Here is an 18,785-nt window from a genome sequence, read left to right as displayed (position 1 = left end):
ATATATATCATCACCAGCCTATCTCTGCCCCCTGCAGCGCAAAAGCCTCTCCCATTATTCTCCAACTATCCCGGTTCTGTGCTATCTGAGACTAATTTATCCCTGCAAGCTTCTTGATCTCATCTGCCCAACTAACTTTCTGCCACCCCCTGCTACGCTTGCTTTCTCTAGGAATCCACTGTGTTACCCTTATTGACCAACGGTTATCTTGCCTTTGCATTACATGACCTACCCACGTCCACTTGTTCATCTTAATTTCTACTAATACATCCTTAACACGCTTTTGTTCCCTGAAACACTCCGCACTCCTCTTGTCCCTGATGTTACACCTATCATCTTCCGTTCCACTGCCCGCTTTACTCTTTCACAATTTACATTGAACCCTCTTATTGAGCCCCCAAGTTTCTGCCCCCTGGGTAAGTACCGGTAAGATGCAGCTGTCATACACTTTCTTCAGGGACAATGGCAGGCTGCCATTCATCATCTGAGAATATCTGCCGTATGCACTACACCGCATTCTTATCCGTCTAATTATCTCTGCCTTATGGTTGGCATCTGGGGTCACAACGTGCCCTAATTAGATATATTCGCTTACCACTTCCGCTGCCTCGCCACCTATCTCAAACCGCTGCGCTGTCCCGAGGTTATTGATCATTACTTTGGTTTTGTGCATAATAATTGTCAGGAGCACGGTTGTACTCTGTTTGTTCAGTTCGGAAAGCATGCTTTGCAATTCCTCCCCCTAGTTGCTTAGCAAGGCAACGTCATTAGTTAATCTGAGGTTACTGAAGTATTCTCCATTAACTCTTACTCCCACCTGTTCCAAGTCCAATGCTCTAAAGAATTCTTCTAAACATGCTGTGAATAACATTGGAGAGATTGTGTCTCCTTGTCTGACGCTCTTCCTTATAAGTCTTTTACTGCTCTCCTTATGCACGATGATGGTAGCTATGGAACCATTGTAGATATCCTTGTAGATAGCTATGGAACCATTGTAGATGCTCATATACACCCTGATTCCGTAATGCCTGAATGACTGCTGAGGCTTCGACCGAGCCAAATGCTTTCTCATAATCTGTGAAGGCTCTATACAGGGGTCCAGTAGACTCAGCACCCTTCTCGGTCATCTGATAGATCGTGTGAATATGGCCTATTGTTGAATAGCATCTACGGTTCCCTGCTGGTTCTTTAGGTTGACTGAAATCTAACGTTGCAGAATTCTGTTAGCGATTACCTTGGTAAGTACCTTGTAGACAACTGACAGTAAGCTGATCGGCCTGTAATTTTTCAAATCCTTCATTCACCTTCTTTATGAATTAGGATGATGTTCGCGTTCTTCCAAGATTCCTGTACACGTGCGGTCATGAGGCATTGCGCATACAGGTTTGGCCGTTTTTCAAGTACAATTTCTCTGGCATCCTTCAAGAGGTCTGCTGTTATCTGATCCTCACCAGGTGATTCCACCTTTCATTTCTCTCAAAGCCTTCCTTACTTCTGTCGTTACTGGTTGGGTGTCTATCTCCTCTGAAGTATTTCCTAATCGGCATTTCTTGGATGTCCCGGCTACTGTACAGATCCCTATAGACCTCCTCGGCTCCTGTGGCTATTTTTTCCCTGTTTGTGAGGACATTGCCTTGCTTCTTTTGAAGTGCATACATCTGATTTTTCCCCACGCCAAGACGCATCTTCACTGCTTTCAGGGTAACTCCGTTCTTTACAGCGTATTCGACCCTCTACTTTTTATACTTCCGTATGTCAGCTGTCTTACGTCTATTGATTACCTTCGAATGCTCCGCTAGTTCTATTCTGTAAGCTGGGGCGGAGATGATCATGGTTTGCCGTTTCCTAAATATATCTTTCGTCTCCTGGGAAAGTTTGCCAGTATCCTGTCTAGCCATCGTACCCCCGACTTCTACTGCACACACTGTGATAATGTGTTTGAGATTGTCGCTGGCTTCATGTGTCGAAAAACTCTGCTTCCTCGGTAAGAGCTGAATATCAGTTCTGCAGCGCGATCCTGCATTCTTCTACTTTACGTCTTACTGTTAGCTCATTAATCGGCTTCTTTCGTACTAGCTTGTGGCGGTCCCTCCTCAAATCTAGCCTAATTCGAGATCATACCATACGGTGGTCACTACACTTTACCCTTCCGAGCACTTCGACATCCGTCACGACGCCAGGGTAATCGCATTTAATGAAGTCTATTTCATTTTTACGCTCCTCATTCCGGCTCCTCCACGTCCACTTCTGGCTCTCCCGTTTGCAGAAGAACGTATTCATGATGTGGAGGTTATTCCGTTCTGCGAACTCGGCTAGTAGGTCCCCCCTGCTATTTCCCCCCAGACCATAGTTCCCAAATGCTGTTGACAGCTATGCTTTTATTGACGAGAAATCCCACTCCCAGTTCTCTTCTGTAAAGTAGGCCATGGTAACATAGGACGTGTCCATTTTTCAGCACCATAAAGGCTTCACCTGCCATCCTAAACTTAATAAGCACTATGACATCCCTTTTGATGCACTTTACTTCTTCGAGCAAGACGTCTAAACTCGCTTCACCAGATAAGGTTCTCGTGTTAAACGTTGTCAGATTCAGATTCCAATGGTGGCCTGTCTGGGTCCAGGGATTCTTAGCACCCTCTGCTGCGGTACAGGTCTGACCGCCGCCGTGGTCAGTTGCTTCGCAGCCACCGGAGACTGAGGGCCACGGTGTTAGAAGCACTTAGGTGGTTCAACGGCGCCTCTGCAGAAGAGAAACTTCAGTACGCGTTTTGTTTAGATGTCCCGAGATGGCTTAACAGTACCCGTGGCTGATGCGACGTATCACACATGGTCGCTTCGGTAGCGCGAACGCCGCTCGAAATAAATAAACTCGGCCTTCACGCCATAACGAGCGCAAAAAGATAAAAGCAGCGGACAAACACGAGATTTTGACGTTACAGTCACGTATATCGGCTGAATATATTCATTTCACCACCTCTAAGGTACGCCACAAGAGGATGCTTTCGGACACCTAAACTGATGACGGTGAAGGCGCATTGAAATGTTTCAGAAGTTACTTCTGTTTGTGGAAGTAATGGTTACCTACTTAGACAAAAGTAAATTATTAGCCGTAGTATTACAGCACCAGAACAGCAGTGGTTAGTGCTCGGCGGCCGACCGGAGGTCACTGGTTTTATCCCGGCCGCCGCAGTCGCATTTAGATGGAGGCGAAATGCTAGAGGCCCGTGTGCTCTGTGATGTCAGTGCACGTAAAAGAACACAAGATTGTCGAAATTTCCGGAGCCCTCCTACGGCATGTCTCATAATCATATCGTGGGTGCAGATCATAAAACCTCACCTATTCTCACTGTTACAAGCGTAGCTCTCTCACGGGCAGAGAAGGGGGGCACACGCAGTTAGGGATGGTTCCAAAAAACTCACAGTGTGAATGAAATTTTTACCGGCACCTTTATTTAGAGCGAAGTTTTATTCATGAATAAATTGCGTTATTTTATTGCAGTGCATCGCCATAAACAGAATAAGACAGCACTTCAACACAAAGGAAAGCTGCACTGAAAACACATGCGCAAAACCATGTGCTTCAAATTTGAAGGAGCAACTTACTTTACTAGCTTTGAAAGCGTGCGCAACTTTTGAGATTTGTTGCTTTCATTCTTTTTGAGTTGCTTACAATATGGACGCATCCGCATTCCTACATAGTAGTGAAGAACTTGTGCCATGATGTCTACTTTATATTCTTGACATTGAAATAAAAGTTTGTAGTTATCTAACAGAAAGTCAATGGATAAGTCATATGCCTGCTCATCACCAGCATCCTTCTAAAATTTTCGTTCAGTTTCTTTCAAAAAATGAAATATGGCATCACATGGATTCATTAGTCCTCATCTTGTCTTGAAAACTACCAGAGCTCCTTCAGCTCTTGACGGATCACCGTTTGCAGTCAATCCAAGCATAAAAATTACACAATTTCGGTTTTTAGGAGTGTTTTGTACAAAAACCCACATACATATTAAATTATGCAGTCGTTAATGCTGTCTGGTGCAGGCACGCAGTCAAATACATCCTCACACTCAATACCATCTTGCACGAATCCGTCAAGCCTACTTTTCAACTCATCCAGCCGTGATTGACTGGGAACATCTTCCTTAAAAGCTGATATCATATCAGACAAGCTTAGGAGACGCGGCTCTTCACTAGACAGTAACTGGAAATTTCCATACTTGGGTGGCTTTACAAGACTGTACTGCTGTATAATTGTAAAAACGTTGGCAAGCAGATATGTTTATTTTGGCCCCCAGCTTGGCGTATGACTCTAAAACCATTTTCCAACACGCCTTGAATAAACATTTTTGTTAACACGTATTTGAAATCGCATTTCTTTAGCAGGTAGTTTGAGAGCTGAATTGCCGACGAAACAGTCACTCGCAATCCCACAGCGGTGGTGTGTGACCAAACTTTTTTTCCAGACAGTCATTAGGCCATTTTAGAAAGGACTCGAGCACTTCAAATTTTTTTCCGCCTAATCTGAGACCTTAGGGTGTCTGCGATTCATGTCATCAAAAACGGTGTTCTTTCGCACCGTGTAATCGACTGTGCCTCTGACATTTTCAAGGCCCGGCGTTCCTTTGTCACAATAAAACTCTAAGCCTTTCGCAACACTCATACTGAACAGTTGCGCTGCCAGTTTTACTTTAATATTTTCTTTGTTGGATGGGTTTAAATGGGAAAAGGAGAGCTTCCGACAAATTCTGAGGCAGCATTCATTCTTAATGTCTTCCACATAGAGCTTGTTCTAATGCCATTAAAAAACGCGGGTGCCATTCACACAAAAAACGTTTTTCTTTATGAGGCGGTTCCGCACGCATTTCATAAGATGTGGTGCATCAGAGGAAAAAACGCGTCGATCCTCACACGCAGGACTGGTGAAGCTATTTTGTGTACCATGAAGCGTTCTGGTCACACGAAACTGTGTCCACATTGACCGGTTTGTTACTGCACAATCACAGACGATTGCGTCTACATATGCACCAGCATCCTCAAGGAGAATGGCTTTCACGATGACCTGAGCCAACACGGTGCTTTTTGTAGGACCATGACTTGCGAATACCGCAAACGGTTGCGAATACTTTTCCCCAAGGGACGGAATGTAAAAACAAGTCCATGGTCCGCCAATTGCTCGGACACTTCGACTTCACCTCCAAAGTCCTCATGGCCTGTGTCAGACATAGTTGTCACGTACACTCTCATTTCCTTTCGAACCTGGATCTCATCGAAGATAAGAATGCCATATTTCTGAAAAGTGTCATTACTTCCTAACTTGTTCTTGAAGGTTGCGAAGAACCGACTTTCAAATCCGCACTTCACACGTACCATTCAGAGATACTTTTTATAGTTGAAACCCATGACAGTGGCAGGAGGATATTGTTCCTCAAAAAAGAGTATCCTGACGTGCTGCGGATGTACAGTAGGAAGCAGAGTTGGAGCCATTGCTCAGTAAAGCACCTGTTTTTCTTTTTGGTTCACTTAGCAGCTGATATACACTTTTTATAGCGGTTGCCTGCGCTTCAGGATATCCACATCACGCATCCTATCACACCGTGCTTCATCAGATACACATGAGGGATTTTCCCGTGCAGTTTTCAATTGGGAGCTCAGCGACTTGACTCTTTTCGTCAGCCGATCAATCAACTGGGCCCTTCTAAATGCAACAGCACTGCTGCATCGAGCAGTGGCCATGCGGAAGTACCGAGGGGCTTTTTTTTCTTCAGCCTTGCGCAGCACACGTTTTTGTCGCATGCGAAGTGTCGTTGGAAGGCACCGGCAACGTGTGCATACACACTGAGCACAACTGAGAATTATTGTGCACTGTTTATGACGTCACCGACCTCTGACATAAATAAAACCACTTGTTGCCTGCACATTTTAGGTATTCCTTAGCACGTGGCCCGCTGGCACACATGCGAAGTTCGCTCACTCGCTTGACAAGCATTTCAATATCGCTTCTGCTACTGACGTTGCAAGGGAGATGGAAGTGTTCAGTTGTTCAGTGGGTGCACGTTTACCAAGCATGGTTACACTTACGTTCAGCTGTTCGTCAAGACTCAGCACTTTTTCAATGACGATGCGGCTGGGAGCAGCAGCGTAATAGTTGTAGTTAGCGCCACTGGAGGAGCCATCTGTTGGCTGTCTAACTGCCGCACTAATCGTGAAAACTTCACAAAACATGACTGTTCTCAGGCCGTCAACGTCAACCTTGTGGCCAGCCCACGCAGCGGTTGGGAGAGGCACGCGATTGGCATTCTCAAAAACGTCCTCGATCAGATATGTGGCTCACACCGTGACTCGCGTTGTGTCGAACACTGCAGCGTGAGATCCCACGCCGGCTCTTTCATCCATCTCACTGACCACGTCGAACTCCTGCAAGGTCTCTGTTGGCGACAGTTCTTCAAATCTAGTAGCATTTTCCAGTCCGACACGGCGCCGTTTCGTGGTAGGAGGGCGCGAACGGTCCGCAGGCGCCTTTCTTTTCTTCTCGGTCTTCGTCACGTGAGCAGGGCAGCCGGGAAATCGCGTGGGCACGGCGTCCTTTGCCAGCAACGCCACGCGTGGTGCACTCACACAGACGTGTTCTTTTAGACTGCTTCCCACATCTTCGTTACGCACCTCGGCTCGAAGTGCTTCTCGCACACGTAGTCGGTTGACTGCAGCACACGGTCCTTGGGTGGAATCGCGTGGCGCAAGATCTTCAGGCGGTCATCTTCTCGGGGTGCAGCACAACTCGACACTTCGTTAGTGATATATATATATATATATATATATATATATATATATATATATATATATATATATATATATATATATATATATATATATATATATATAGAAATATTACTTCGGAGAAGGTGGCGGCCTCAGACCTCTGCCAACGTTTCGACAAGGGGACTTGTCTTTTTCAAGACATCGGGTTTCATCTCTGGCACACTGTTTTATATATACAGATTGAGCTGGAGAGAGGGGGGGGAGGTTGTTAAGAGCGGGGACGGAAGAAGGACAGCAGAGTGGGTCAACGGTTGGTTGAAAGGAGAGAAATAGTGAGAGAGAAAGGGAGGCGTGGTTATTGTAAAAGGACCCCGCAGTAGAGAAAGAGGGAAGACAAAGCGAGGGTCGGAGAAAACGGGAGGGAACGGTTTAAGCTGGGCTGCGGTGGGGCCGGGCGACCTCAAAGGAGGCTTCCGGGAAGATTGGGGATGAGAGGGGCGTCTTGGGGGTGCAATTGAAGGTTTCTAAACTGTGTGTAAGAGAGAAAACTCGTAAACAGCAACAGCCCGTATTGCTTGAAGAATTCCGACTGGGGATATCAGTGTTCGCAGAAGAATAGAAGGGGTATGCGAGGGTGCAACTCACGCGGAGCTTTGCGGTACATTCAAGGACTTCCTTTCCGTTTTCTTGCTTTTTTCTTTTTTTCCTTTTTTTTTCTTTTTGCGTGTGTATGTAAAGCAGGTAGTAAGACGAAATGCCGATGGTCAAAGGAGGCGAGTGCGCGTGGTATGTCTAAATCGGCTAGGAGCAAGACAAGAGAAAAGAAATGGGGGGGAGAGAAATGCACAGAAATTGTATTCAAGTATCAGCTTTGGGTATGGGCAGGCAGGAATATTGCGAATGGAGATGACCACTTTTTGTAAGAGCATTATTTTTCTGTTCGATTTAGATACCGTAGTTTTTAAGCTGCCTTTCGAAGCATTGATTGCAGCGGGCTCCAGGCAGTTGAATTTATGGATTAAGTACGATTCTCTGTATTTCCGCTACCTTGGAGACTTAAAGTTTGACTGTAGAATATTGAGCTTCAGATCATCGAAATTGTGGTTCGGCTGGTTGAAGTGCTGCGCGACTGCTATGGAGGCACTGTTATGAGTGTCAAGGGCTGATGACTGGTTCCTGGGAAGCGCTACTTTTGGCATACACTAAAATGTCTTTTAGGTTCTTGTTTCTTCTGTAGGTACTCTTGGGGCTTCCGGAAACGTCTTTTTATGTCGGTCATTACTGGCTAGAATGGGGTAGTATTTCCGCAGGATGTTGTTTATGTTATGCAGCGCGTTTGAGAATTTGGTTATTAGGGCTGGTGGTCGGGCGCTTTCGTTTCGACGTTGTTGCTTCAGCACTTCGTTACTTTCTAGCTTGGATGCTCTTTCGTAAGCCATATACAGCGAGTTCACTGGGTGATTCCTGCTTGCCAGGGTGGACTTTAGTTCATTAAGGGGTTTTATATAGTCTGTGTTATCACTGCTTACTCTTCTTAGTCTGGTAGCCTGTCCTACAAAGATACCTTGCTTGCAGTGTCGTGGGTGATGACTACTGTAGTCTAGGTACTGTTGCCTGTCCGTTGGTTTCCTATAAAGTGTGGTTTTCAGTTGACCATTGTCAAGAACAACAGTGGTGTCTAGGAAGTTCACTTGTTTATCCGAGTACTGGCACGAGAACTTCATGGTCGGATGCGAAGAATTAAGATGCGAAATGAAACTTTCTACGGCTGTGCGGCCGTGCTCCAAAATTATAAAGATGCCATCTAGTATTGAAGATAAACCTTCGGCTTGAGGGGGAAAGAATCTAAGAGGAAAGCTTCAAGTTGTCCCATAAAAATGTTGGCTTAGGTGGGTGCGAAAGGAGTGTCGATGCTGGTTCAAAAAACCTGCAAGTAGTAAGATGAGTCGAACATTTAGTATAGTAATGTAGACTTCCAACGCATGTTGGTGCCGGTTTTCTGCTAAGGCCTTTGATGTAGCTTCTATTCCTCCGGTGATGCGAGTGTTCGTATAGAGGGCGGAGACGTTGAGAGTGACCAGAAGGGCGTCATTGGGCATTTTCCCACGATCGTTTATTCCTTCTAATATGCGGAGAAAATGTGCGGTGTCCTTAACAAATGAAGAATAAGAAGTAGGAATGTCTTCCAAATGGTGATTCAGAAACACAGACAATGTTTCCGTGGGGGTGTTGTTGTTAGAAACCATGGACCTTCCCGGAATGTAAGCTGAGAACAATGCTTCTGTTTGGACTTTATGGATTTTGGGGAGGAGGTAGAAACGTCCGGCTTGCTTGTTCGTCGGACTCATGAAGTTTAGTTCTGTTGTGATGGTTAATTCTCTGGCCAGCAGATCTGTGAGAGTGCGAAGGATCGTTTGGCTGTATTCGTTGTTGGGATCATGGTCTAAAAGCTGGTAGTGACCATGGTTGTAAGCTGCCTATAGGCCTCATCTTTATATTTTTCCATTGGAAAGATGACAACGCTACCTCCTTTGTCTGCAGGTTTAAAGATTATGTCCGTTCTGGTTGCTAGGTTATTTAGAGTGACTTCTTCTGAGGGGGTCAAGTTCTTGCGTTTATTTGATTTCTTGGTTGAGATTAATATTTCTATTTATACTTATTTTATATACAAATCAAGTTCTGGAGAATCCTCGGCATATGGCGTCCAAGTTCTTGGTGCATGGTGTGCGTGGTCATTGATTTCACTATTGTCTTGCTTATCGGAAAAGAATTCCTTCAGCCTCATTCTGCGGGAAAATTCGATTAGATCCTTGCGTAACTCGTATTCATTCACGTGGTTGTTGGTAGGGCAGAAAGTGAGGCCTCGTTCTAGGTTAATTTTTCGGTTGTGGATAATGTTTCTGAAATATTCATAACGTTGCTGTTATACGGGACTGGGCAGGCGGATATAACATTGTGTTCGGGAACAGGTGTCATGTTCCTGTTACTCCTACTGTGGGAGCTAGATTCTAAATATTTGCTATTGGAGGGAGAGAAAAATTCCACCGTAGCAGATTCTGATGTGTCTGTGAGGGCCGTCAGATGTTTTAGTGCCACATCTTCAGGCTTAGCGAGGACAGGAGGTTCAATACTGCAATGTGCGTCAGGCAAAATGAGCTGGTCACGATTTAACTCTTTGTTTCTTGCACAGCTCGTATTCTTTACGCTTTTTAAAGGCATCAAGATCAAATTTCTCTTGCTCAGAGAGGGGAATGATTTCAATCTGCTCATTTACAACACTAAGTTGTTTGTCACAGTGCACTCTGAAAATTTCTAGAAGGGAAGGCGATGCACGCTTCAAAGTGTCCTGCCATTTAGCTCCTATTTGAGGGGGGAGAACTTCAAAGGAGCAAATAGCTTTAAGGCGGAGGCCTTTGGGGATTTTCCTGGTTTGGAGGTAAGAGGAATATGTGTTGAAGTGAAATCTGTAGTGTGTTTGTTTGCCGGCGAGTTCTCAAACCCTAAGGAAAGCGCGGGATTTGAGGGGCAAGGCGTGCGGTCCGCTCGGTGCAGGTCATTTTCGTTTGTTCCGAGTGGACCTACGAAATGGTTCTTTTTTGTTCGGAGTCTGTTGTTTAGGGGGGCTGTTAGGGGTGATGTCCACGTCAATGCCTGTTTGAGTGCTTGTTTCTGTTTTTGTGCGTGTTAGTGTCTGTGTAAACATTGAGCGTGATGTCCTTGGTGGGACGGGATGTTGTTCTCCTACGTGCTGTTCAGCTCGTGTTGTGGCTGCATCTACCGTTTGTGTGCTCGCGTCGAATGTGGGGTTCTTGGGGGGGACTGGGTGGTTCGCTACTGTTGATTATGTCAGGTTAGGTCTGCTGCTCTTTGCTGGCCACTGATGGGGCGGTGGTGCCGGTAGTGGAGAGCGACACCTCAAACGACTTGCTGGGCCTGTACTTGATGTTATTTTTCATTATCCCAACACCTCGGAAGTCAGGGTGTAAACCGTCTTTGACCAGATCTCCCTGGGGGTCATGATAGATATCTGTGTGGTAGATGATCTCCACGTTTTATTGGATGAGTTCTAGGTCAAGGAGGGCGTCGTTGAGCTTAACTGTTCGCTCGTAGTGAGCGATGAGTCTGTGTACCTGGGGTGTGAGTGGCCGGCGATTGTTTTCAATCCTGGGAAGCACTGTTGTCAGGGTTATCTCCACGTTGGGTTGTTTGGTCTGAACGTCCCATACGAGAGACGTGATGGCTTCGAAAGTGTTTTCAGTGCTTTTGTACTTTAGATCGTTAGTTCCGAAGGGAAGTATGAAATGCGTGATGTTGCGTGGGGCGGAATCCATCAGCTTCTTAATGTGCTGAGTTGTGGCGCCGCTTTGGAATATATTGTACGGTGCATGTTGTCCAGACGGAAGGTGATCTTGGATGTACTTGAAGTGGCTGCCTCCAATTAGAGCTACGGGTGCCAGAAAGAGGAGAGGTTGCTTACCTTGTCCCGTCATCTTCGTAGATGAAATCCAGGGAACTAGAGGACTTCGAAGATGGTCACCAGATGGAAAAAATACTCTGGAGAAGGAAGCAATTTCGATGATATCAAGCTCTATATTCTGCAGTCAAACTCTAAGTCTCCAAGGGACGGGAAATACAGAGAATCGTACTTAATCCATAAATTCAACTGCCTGGAGTAGGCTGGAATCAATGCTTCGAAAGGCAGCTTAGAAACCTTACGGTATCTGAATCGAAGAGAAAAATAATGCTCTAACAAAAAGTGGGCATCGCCATGCGCAATATTCCTGCCGGCCCATCTCCAAAGCTGTTACTTGAATACAATTTCTGTTCTTTTCTCCCCCCCCCCCATTTTTTTTCTCCTGTCTTGCTCCTAGCCGATTTCGACATACCACGCGCACTCGCCTTCCTGGAACTTCGGCATTTGGTCTTACTACCTGCTTTACACACACACACGCAAAAAGGAAAAGAAAAAAACAAACAAAAAAAGAAAACAGAAAAGAAGTCCTTGAATGTACTGCAAAGCTCCGGTGAGTTGCACCCGCGCATACCCCTTCTATTCTTCTGCGAACACTGACCTCCCCAGTCGTAATTCTTCAAAATATACGGGCTGTTGCTGTTTACGAGTTTTCTCTCTTACACAGAGTTTAGAAACCCTGCAATTGCACCCCCAAGACGCCCCTCTCATCCCCAGTCTTCCAGGAAGCCTCTTTTGAGGTCGCCCGGCCCCACCGCAGCACAGCTTAAACCGTTCCCCCCTGTTTTCTCTGACCCTCGCGTAGTCTTCCCTCTTTCTCTACTGCGGGGTCCTTTCACAATAACCACACCTACCTTTCTCTTTCACTATTTCGCTCCTTTCAACCGACCGTTGACCCACTCTGCTCTCCTCCTTCCGGGCCCGCTGTTAACAACCTCCCGCCTCTCTCTCCCACTCAATCTGTATCTATAAAACAGTGTGCCAGAGATGAACCCTGGTGCCTTCAAAAAGGCACGTCTCCTTGTCGAAACGTTGGTAGAGGTCTAAGGCCGCTACCTCTTCCAAAGTATCTTGTGTCTTGCGACCATCTTCAAAGCCCTACCATTCCCTATATATATATATATATATATATTTATATATATATAGATATATATATTTATATAGGGAGAATTTGGTCGGTCATTGAAACAGATAAACAATTTGGAAAGACAGAAAGAAATTGCAGAAAAAATGACCGCCGTCGGATCCGACCCCACGGCCTCCAGAATACGCGTGTGGTGCGATGCGGGGCTATTTTCCCCTCCACATTATGGGGCATTTATTTTAAGATATTTTTGTTTCCTGCACTTGGGGGTGGTAGCCAGCGCCACTCCGACTGCTCGGAGTGAAGGGGACCTTCTTTTTAACCCCCTGGCCATGACTTAAGTGTATGTGACGTGTAGGCAGCGGTCGACCAGCTACCAACCCGGTTAAGCTACGTACGGTGCCAAGACTCAGAGAGCAGAAACATCCGCTATGCATTTGCGAATAGAATGGTAAATGAGGGGCTCGTTGAAATGAATACAGAAAATAAGGTTAGGCAGTCAATGAATCCAAGGAAACCAAAGTCGAAAATGTGGCAGGTCACATTTGTTTTTGGATCCAGAAACTGGAGAATATATATATATATATATCTATATATATATATATATATATATATATATATATATATATATATATATATATATATATATATATATATATATATATATATATATATATATATATATATATATATATATATATATATATATATATATATATATATATATATATATATATATATACATATCTATATATAGGGAGTAGTAGAACTTTGAAGATGGTAGAGAACACAAGAGAAGAAAAACTTCGAACAAGGTAAAAGCACGATTGTGGCCTACGTTTCAGCGCCCTGAGGAAAGCAAGTTCTCTTTGCTGAAACGTAGGCCACAATCGTGCTTTTACCTTGTTCGAAGTTTTTCTTCTCTTATATATATATATATATATATATATATATATATATATATATATATATATATATATATAGTAAGTAAATGAGGGGCTCGTTGAGGAAATACAGAAACATAGGTCAGCAGTCTACAACGCCAAAGGAGGCATAGGGGTGTGGTTAGGCTCTATTTTTTACTATGGTTAATGAAGTTCAGATTTTTGTTTTTAATATAAGGAAGAAAGAAAGAAAGAAAAACACGCGGTTGGGTTCGGTCCCCACTCTGGGCGCGTGTTTTTCTTTCTTTCTTTCTTCCTTATATTAAAAACTAAAATCTTAACTTCATTAACCATAGTAAAAAATAGAGCCTAACCACACCCCTATGCCTCCTTTGGCGTTGTAGACTGCCGACCTATGTTTCTGTATATATATATATATATATATATATATATATATATATATATATATATATATATATATATATATATATATATATATATATATGTGTGTGTGTGTGTGTGTGTTTGTGTGTGTGTTGAAAACTTTACGAAGGAAGTAGACGTACACATTGGCAGCTGCCTATTACAATCACCATCAATGTGCAGTTCCATCCGCTCCTAAACCGACATTCACGTCCCGCGGTCTCCGCCGCGGTTTCGTGAAAAAATGGTGCAGTTATCACGATCAAAGTCTAACGCAGTTGAACCGGATGCGGAACGCTCTTTGCGGATAACTTATGATAGCTTTCGATAACCAAGTGCGGATAACTGAGTTCTCATCGCCCAACACAGATCACGTCAGTGACCACGACGAACAGATTAAACTGACACCACTGCCCGCAGGCAGACGTGAAGATCCAAGCATCAATCGAGGGATTGGGAAACGACTACCGATACTACGCGCTAAGCAATGGTACCGACTAATAACGGACGCCTTCAACGCTTTGGTTTCTCGCCTGCCATGGCTCCTTTAGGCGACCTACCGATATCGCCGACGTGGAGCATCGATATGCAGGCCCACAAACAGCGGGAAGGACCAAATGCAGTCACTGCAATTCATGTGTGGCTAATGTGTCCTAGCTTGGCTATACCTTGAAGGTCATTATTGGGTGGTGTATGAGAAAGGTGACAAGCAAACATTTGTCCAAGCTCTCGAAGGCCAATAATAGAAAATTCTCGGGAACTCATAATTTCCTGGTAATGCCTATATTGGACCCCATGGTATTTTCATGTACATTTCCGACTTTATGACCACTGTTCCTGACCAATTCCAATTCTATAATTTGCCTCGCAACCGGATTTGTGCCTTATACAAGCCATTTTGCAGAAAGTTATTTACGTGGACGCAATAATTATTTTCTGTAAAATGACATGTACAAAAGTCAAATGAAGCATCGAGGCACAAAAAATGAACAGCTTTAACTTTAGCAAGCAATTACATTATTTACAAAAACAATTGAGCGCCATAACACAGCATATCTCTCTGCTTACTTTCTATGCACATCAGTTTTACAAAAAAAGACAGAATTAACAATGGCAAGAACACGAAATGAGTTACAAAAAACTTGATCAGGAAAGCAAAAATCACTCACAATATGGGACAAGAAATGGAAAATCTCATGAAGTTCGAACCAACCCATGCTTCGTTTAGCTGCTTGAGATGCCTACGAAACAGAAGCATTAAAGTAAATAAAAACACGACTTTTTCTTCTGTAATTTGTCGAGCTGCCAATGTGTAGTTCAGTTTAAGTTTTTCAGTTTCCAGTTATTCATTTATTTCAAAAAAGTAGTACAGTAATATTACTGCACAAACGATGGTCCCGAAGTTAAAAACTGTAACTCACCCTCGATGAATTACAACAAACTAGGTCAAGTAAACAAGAACATGTATTATGCGGGAATGGCAATGAATTATACAATATATCGGGGTGAATAGCCATTATCTGCCACGTGATACCTCAGGCAACGAGAAGCAACGCAAAAAAAAAGAAAAAACCTTGAAGACAAAATAATAACATCTAGTTTATTGCCAGACATCAATAATAAAAATACAATTATCTAAATTGCATAACCAAAATAAAAATCCCAAAGCCACCCAAAAGACCATAAACAGGCAGCTAATAATTTAACAGAAAACTTTTGTATGACCTTATGAATGATGACGAAGTAGACGTCAATTTTCCCCAAAGGAACACGTCATTCTATTAAGAAATGGCCGCCAATGCAGAGGTCATTTTTGCATGATTTGTGCATGAGGCGGGTAGCAGAAGTTAAGGTCGGTTTCAAATCTGGTCACATTGTTGTTCTGTAATAAAACTGGATCAATAAACTCAAACGGTAGCTGTGCATTTTGCAATTGAAACAAAACAACGGCTATGCTATATAAAAATAACTTACGAACAGGTAGGATTTTATTGTCAAGGATTGGATCGTCTGCACAGGGGTAAGGTGAGCTGTTAGTGACAATGCGAATAGCTTGAATTTGTATGTTGTGAGTGGGTGATAGATGATAGTCATAATGTGTTTCTCCAAGCAGCAATACCGTATATGATATGCAATCTATTAGGGCGAAATAAAGAGCCATAAGTACATTCATATAAAAAACGTGGCGAGTTTTAATTATAGCCCGAATTCCGAAGGCAGTTTTTTTCATAAGGTGATTAGTATGGAGATTAAACTTCATATCGCATTCAAGATGTACACAAAATAAAATACCAGTATCACGGGAGGATATAGAGTGCGGACCTAGGTTTTAGGGTTGATGAAAAGGCAATGACCTTTCAGCAGACACAAAAATCATAAACTAAGTTTTCGCTGGGTCAATAATAAGTTGGTTATATTACCACCATTTTGCAATATGCGAAAGACATCCACCTGAATGCAGCCGTACAGCTACAAAGGACAGCTGTACAGCTTTCCCAGAAACTCCGCAGTTGAAGAAAAATCAGAAATAACACCTGTCCTTCACTTCGAGTTGTTGATCAGTTCTCTCTCGCGCTACAAACGACTAGCCTCCTCATTAGCTCAGTTGGTAGAGCGACTGCTACGGTTAAGCGGTGGTCCCGGTTTCGAATCCTGGACCATGACGAATTGTTCTTCAACTGCGAAGTTTCTGACAAAGTTCTATAGTTTTCCTTTGTAGCCATACGGCTGCATTCAGGTGGATGTCAAGCCTTCCTTTGCAGAAACGTACTCCACCATGAGGATTTCTCCTAAATCTGGTCGATTAACACCTGTCCTTCACTTCGAGTTGTTGATCAATTCGCTCTCGCGCTACAAACGACTAGCCTCCTGGTTAGTTCAGTTGGTAGAGCGACTGCTCAGGGAAAGTGGTGGTCCCGGGTTGGAATCCTGGACCAGCACGAAATTTTTGTACGGGACCGACCCCCGGCCGCACTCCAGTGTCCGCTTCGTGTTTTGGTTACGCTGAGAAATGGCTTTGTGTTCTTGGTTTTTTACTTCGCCATTGGTTTTCAGGTGACTTGTTACACAGTAATCCTACGGTGAGTAGCTGTCATATGGTTTGCAGCTGCAAGAACTTTCAGGAAAGATGGAGAGAATGAACTTATTCATTAGACATACAATTGCCTTAGTGGTGTCCTCATTTCAATACCACATGGTGCCAGTGCCGACGGCTCTATCAACCCCCAAAGCTGGTCACTAGAATACCACTGAACAGCGCGCTCTCCCACTGCTTATGCAGGGCACTCGGAATTTTGTATACATTCTGTTTTTTGGACACCCCACACTCAATAATAAAAAGCTTTATGTTCTGACGCAATTTCTGCATCAGCAATTCCATCGGGCCGGCCAACGTATTTTAGGCAAGCACTCAACAATCTGTTCACTTTCTTCATCCTATTAGCCACAATTTCACTAATGAGTGACTGGTCAGTTACAGTGGCGGCCAACGCAGTCGCTCTTTGTCAGTGTACGCAGCCGTGAGCCTGCACCAGTACATCATCAGTAATCGGTTAGGTGAGATTTTTCAGGAGCTGGCTGCTAGGCATTTCTTCGCAGTCGTTATTGCAGTGGAGTGCCTTAGCAGCTTTCAAAATCACTGGCATCACGTGCAGAGGTCGCTGGCCTCGGTTTTTCTGTCCTTCGGGGCTACGGGAGAAAAGATTGCCAAGGCCACAGGTGAGCTGTGGCTACAGGATCTGCGTCGCATAGGGTTGGGTGACGTGAACCGTAATATTGCTGTAAAAGTATGCGAAGGTGTTCACAGGCAAGTCCGCCATCTGTTACTCTCGTAGTGTGCTTTGCGGTTGTGGTACATTATATGGTAACAGAAGCAGACCAGCACGGCGATAAGGGCATGTACGGTAAATATGCACTGCTTCAGTGCAGTGGAAGCAGTGATGCCTCGTGATCAAGGTTGCGCCACAGTTCGCTCTTCTGGTGTCTCCGGTCTTGTTGAATAAGGTGTTCTGCGTGTCCTCAGGTCTAGGGTAGGTTTCAGCACAACCATGGTGGCTGTAGGAGGAACGCCATTCACGAACTGTCGCAAAGGTACTGCATACGACGACCGTCGTTCGTCCTCTCGGAACACGTCAACTTCTTATGACGTCTGCATAGCCTGCCTTACTTTCTTCCCGCTCAAGTCCGCAATAGACATAGCAGTTTCTGACACCAGTCTCTGCGGCGGTTATTCAAGTTGTTCTCGGAGAATTTCCTCAAATGCTCCTGGAGCCCAAAGGTTCCCATCGTGGATATCCTTGCAAGATGAGTTAACCACGATTCCTGCGCGGGGTTCTTTAGTGAAGCGGCCATTATTTTTTTTAATTCCTTTCGGGGATTGTTTACACGGTTCTAAATGAACTCCAGATCAGTTCGATGAAGATGCCTTGCTTGATACAGCGCATGATATGTCATACCATATAGTCTGCCAGGGCGGAGTTGAGCCCTTTTCTCGGGGTATATGGCGACGCTCCCGTTCGAAAAATCCCTGAGCCTGCTTCGAATGGCAGGCTCAGGGATTTTCTTGCTATCCCTGTTCGTATAGGGAACTTGAAATCGCTAGAGAAACTGCTCCCAGAACGTCTTTGTGGATTTGTGGTTTTGTAATGGGGTGGGCAGTCTTAGCGAGGGAAGTACACACTTCTTATACTTTGTGGTTATTCCCCCAGCCGATAAATGTGGCGACTGGCTCAAAGTGGTCATGCTTGTCTTCCTCGTATTCTTAGAGTCGCCGTTATTATTTTCGGGGGCACGTGGCTGGTGAAGCACCTACTGAACAGGGCCGTCACTTGGTCATATTCATGGAAGAAGCCTCCCGTCACGTCGTTATGGTTGTCCACTAAGGATCCGTAACAGCTGGAATTGTGGGTATACGAAGGCTAATCCCGTCGGAAACGGGTGACACCTGGACGTGTAGCAGACGCGTACCTGGACGTCTATCTGCCAAAGTAAGCTCTGGGTCTTACATGAATGGGGTATCAGTGATGTCACTGGCCTCAAGCGGGCAACGATTCACAGTGCGATGACTCAAGAACCGCCATGACGAAGTGGCTGGCGCATAACTTGTAAGAGCTCTCTCATTGGTGCCTTGTGCATAATGTGTGTATATAGACCATCATTCTATACA

The sequence above is a fragment of the Haemaphysalis longicornis genome, unplaced genomic scaffold (assembly GCF_048455015.1).
Source record: "Haemaphysalis longicornis isolate Haplotype H1 unplaced genomic scaffold, Haemaphysalis longicornis Haplotype H1 scaffold_10, whole genome shotgun sequence".
Lineage (NCBI taxonomy): Eukaryota > Metazoa > Arthropoda > Arachnida > Ixodida > Ixodidae > Haemaphysalis > Haemaphysalis longicornis.
This window is presented reverse-complemented; position numbering follows the sequence as displayed.